Source organism: Papaver somniferum, chromosome 2 (genome assembly GCF_003573695.1).
Source record: "Papaver somniferum cultivar HN1 chromosome 2, ASM357369v1, whole genome shotgun sequence".
Lineage (NCBI taxonomy): Eukaryota > Viridiplantae > Streptophyta > Magnoliopsida > Ranunculales > Papaveraceae > Papaver > Papaver somniferum.
In genome coordinates, this window is record NC_039359.1 from 173,316,527 (window position 1) to 173,321,442 (window position 4,916).

The 4,916-nt window shown below is 35.5% G+C and overlaps 1 non-coding gene across 1 annotated transcript; it reads right to left on the reverse strand.

Annotated features, from left to right (window-relative positions):
* Positions 1 to 3,335: 3,335 nt before the first annotated feature.
* On the reverse strand, positions 3,336 to 3,425 carry LOC113354828. Its single transcript, XR_003362039.1, has one exon. It is a non-coding gene; the product is annotated as a small nucleolar RNA Z101 (small nucleolar RNA).
* Positions 3,426 to 4,916: the final 1,491 nt, after the last annotated feature.

The window sequence follows — 4,916 nt, forward strand, 5'->3', positions numbered from 1 at the left end:
TCAAAAATTGTTGTGTTCTTGGTAGAACTATTCACATAGGCCTGACTTATGTATTGGTATAACTTTTACTAGTAAAACCGATCTTAAAAGGTAAGGGGAACCGATCCTTGTAATGGGTGCAGTACATCAAAGGGAACCGATCCTTGTATGGGGTACAACAAGGTTTATAGCAGAAAGGGGAACAGATCCCATGGACATGTGCAACACGTTTTTAGGCAAAGGGGAACCGATCCTATGGACATGTGCAACACATATAAGTTAGATACCATATATATGTGGGGAACCGATCCTAGTACCTGGTCAACCAAATTTTTGGAAAGCTAGTGTGACTATGAACAATACTCACATGGAGGTAGAACCGAAACTTGTTTTCACTACACCATTTTTTCCGATTCGAAACGGTTTTTGAGCGTTACGAATCGGGGTGGTAACGGTTCCTGACCGTTACGAAAAGGGGTGCTACAATATTTTCGCAACGGCCCTTGTAACAGCTTAGAGCCGTTACTACGTGCACCGTCGTAACATGCTCAAGCTATTACGAATTTATTTAGTAACAGGACGTTGTAACAAGTTAAAGCCGTTACGAATTTTTTTGTAACTCTAAAAATATTACTGTCGGTCAACCTTGACCTGGTCAAAATCAGTCAGCAATGACCAATTTTGACCGGATCAAGGTTGACCGGCAGCTCATTCTCGACCGGGATACGCCGGAATTCCAAATAAATACACATTTCATTCTACCGATCATCCATATCTAACAATAGTTTCAATCAATTCATACTATACTCAATCAATTCATATCTACACATTCATATAAAAAACACAAATTTTTCTAAGTACCAATTTTTTTTTTGTTAAGTATCAAACTCTGAGGGAATACATAGATAGAAATTTACTAAGTTCCAAAGTTCAGTTCATAGAAACTTAAAAAACTTTCTAAGTTCATAACTTATATCTAAGTTTTCCCATGTCACATGCTAACAGGAACAGAAACACGACTCACATAAAAGCCTTCTCATGCCGCAGACTGCTGCATCTGAAGTAGGATTCACAAAGCTGATGGAATCCAACGCGACAACAGCTATGCATCTTCAATCCAATGGCCATTGCTCTTACAGGATCTCTCTACCAAGAAAGAAGCAGCTACGTAATACTTCAACTGCAGACACAAAACACTGTTAACAACGGTTTAACAGCAACGTTGTTAGACAAGAAAATTAGGCAAATGCAAGAGTGTAAACCAAATTTAGTTGGTTAGAGATAACACATAACATCACACATAGGACAATACAAAAACGATAACATAATCAAAAATCAAAGATTGGTGGAATAGGAAATCATGAAAACATGTATAAAGAGCTCGAGGGATTACCAAGCTTACAAAGAGGGGAACTAAAGCTATCCAGAAATATGTATGCCAACCTGCACATTGAAAGAAAAAAAAGAGGCTTTTAAGACAGTTTGTAAGATCAACATGCCAGGAAAATAATTAGCAGGTTGAATTTTAAAATCAAAGACTTTGAGTTGTTTGTAACTTACTAATACAGATTTTTCTTCTTGGCGATTTCGTACTAGATTGCTTTGTGCTTCTTGTTGTTTGATCACATATCCTTGCTGATATAAAACACAATAGAAATTTAGTAATAAACTCATAGCCAAGACTTCATCATGTCGTACGCCTTGAATACAATAGTTATTGAAGGAACAATATGCACAGAAAAAAGACTAAAGAAAGCAAGTTTAAGTTGAGTAATACAGAAAGCAAGTTTAAACTGAATGCATTTACGAATACTTAAGATAGAATATGCAGACACAAAAAAACCAAGATGTACCTGCATCCGCCTCCTAACAACATCTAGACGGTATGTAAATGTTTGACCAAACAACCCAGCTACAGCCCCACAAGATAGACGCAAGATATACTGAGAATGTAAACTACACAAACCATGACATATACTCTTTTTAGGACTTGTAACCTACAAATCTACACAAACATGACTCACATAACATCGCGAGATCCAATTTCAATTCTTAAAGGAACACCCTGATGACAAGAAAATTCATTTCTAAATATTATGAGAAGAAAATACTAGGAATATGAAGGAGAAACAACTGGCATGTTCAGTCAAACTACACAGAGAAAGCAAACATTTGAAGACTGAAACTCAGACACGGGAAACATTGGAAGATTACAATACCTTTAATTTTTTTTGCACAAAAGCATATTGTAATTACAAAACTAAGAATAAAAAAAAAACTACTATGAAAAAGCATTCAACATATAAGTTATCTTTGATTGATCATCTGAAATGTATATGGAACTGCATTCATATACTTTGGCAATGTGCGACTTGAGAGATCGAGTACCTTTTTTAATATTTATCAGCACCTTCATCAAACACACCAGAACTTCCAACTTAGAAATCTAGTTGCTTTTGATTCTTTAATCTACGACGCTCATCAAAACTTTCCCACCCTTCAAACCGCTTGTGTGACATAATACTTGGATACATAAGACTATCACCTCTTGAACAAGTTTTAGATAAAAAAAAAGAATCAAAAGTCAATACCTGACTGAGAATATCAATTGTGATTTATGCATTATGAAGATCAAGAGCCGATAGCTGGGTGCACATTTTGAATAGCGTCAAAGGAAGGGATTTGAGGCCATTATTACTCAGATGCAGAGCCTACAAAACATGCGACTAAGTAAATGATGATATGATTCAGATAATTGACAATGGTAGGAAAAAAGAAGATTGGAGTACCTTAAGATACCGTAAACTCCCAACTGTGTCAGGTTACGACTAAGTAAATGATGATATGATTCAGATAATTCACAAATCCAAGTTATACTTGTAACAAATACGAATTTTTGGATAGTAAAGTAAGATCAGAATACTCGTTTTCCTGGCTGTGCTACCTAGCTGTCTTGTTGGAAACACAGACATACAAGTTACGACTGATATGCGCGCTCAACAATATCCTTCCTCTTTATTATAAAAAAGTTGTGTGCAATCTCAGCACAAAAAGTCCTGAATCAGGTAAGATAAAGGTGACAAGTAAAAATCAATACAAATACCATAGAGAAGAAAAAGAGAAACCTAAGCACAGAGAAAGGCCGGAGGAAAGTGAAAACTCATCTTTACATGGTAAATCTTACTACAAGGGAGATGAAATGGAAAGTGGTTTTACCTGTTGTGCATCATCAACAATTTGAGCTCCTTGACATTGTGCATTATAAATTTATTGAAGTCATTGGGTAGGAGGTAACACCCTTGAGATACAGATATATTCAACTTGGATAGCTCGTCCGACCAAACCACACCTCTGAAATCAACCAAAAATCTCTAAGGTGTTAACATCAATGAAATATTTAGACGCAAATTATCCATTTACGTATGAAATTTCCTCATTTGCCTTGTAAATCTACAGTTAAAGCATAATAAATGTTTCATTCAAAACAAAGACGTCGTTGAAAGTAATGAAACTATAGAAAGAATGATAAGCTAGAGATAATTATAGTCAGACTCTAATTGAGATTGGTTATTAGTGTCTGCCTATTAGACTCACCCTGACCCATTCAAGTATAGTCAACACATAGTAAGTGAGGAAAAAGGGCCCCAACAACATTATATCAAACTAGGGCCTCCTACGCAGTTGGGATACTTGATTCATACTCTTAAAGATGAGTTACATGAAAACTTTTAAACTTATTTCCATTATACTAAACCCTACCTGTCATTTATAATTATTAAAGAGACATAAACTTAACAATAAACCTTATTTTTGCAATGAACAATACATACCACAACTGAAATCGTAAATCAGAATCAGAAATCTAATATGCTCTCAGTTCAGATTCATAAATAATAACAGATTCATAAATAATAACTATGTACATCATATGCTCTCAGTAGAAAATCAAACCCAACCCTAAGAATTTCAATACCAAATCAACGAGTAGCAAGAAACCCTAAAATCGATTGAAATACTGAAACCGTAAAATCTAATTTACAAACCGAAATCCTACAGATGATAAATACTTACAGAGATCTGTGAAATCGAAAACCTAAACTCGCTTAACAGACGATTGAAGATCAATTCTTCAAAGATTAGATGATTTGATAACAGATTAAAGAAAACCCTAAAACTGGTGATGATAAAACTGAAATCGAAACCCTAAACAGATGATGATGACGACGATGATGATTAAAGAACTGAGATCTTAAGTTGAGAAGAACTAAAATAAGATGTGGTTAATCTGTATTCATGGGGAAGAGAAGAGAAATGGATTTACTCGATGAGAAGGGGGAGAAAAAAAGAAAGAGGAAGGGAAACGAGAAATGTAGTTCACTACTCGATGAGAGGGGGATAAAATCATATCTTTAAGGGTGAAATTATCATATAGTGTAATTCATGTTGGGTGGAAAAAAATGGCACATGGCTGAATGGCACACGCGCAAATACACATGTTACCCGAGTCTAGTGTGACCAAGCGTGTGAGCAGCACGCGTAAAAAATTAGCCTGTTACGATTGGTAACGGCGAGCATCTGTTACGAATCATAAAAAAATTCGTAACGGCTTCAGCGTGTTACAACCAGGTTGTAACGGCTTTTTGTAACAGAAATATTCGTAACGGCTGCTGGGCCGTTACGAATTTTAGTTGCGAATCTGGAAAAATGGTGTAGTGTTTGGTATAACCGTTAAACCCATGTTTGTGATTGAATGTTGGTTTGATCAATCATATAGTTCTTGAAAGTCAGATGAACCAATTCTAAACTTGTTTGGAAGTGTGTCAAGTCGGTTTCAAGGTTGTAAGTGTGAAAGAGAACTTACAAAATTAAGATGTCGACAAACTTTGAACATGTGCTGTGAATGTTTATTTCTTTAATTGTTCAAAGATATTCCTTAA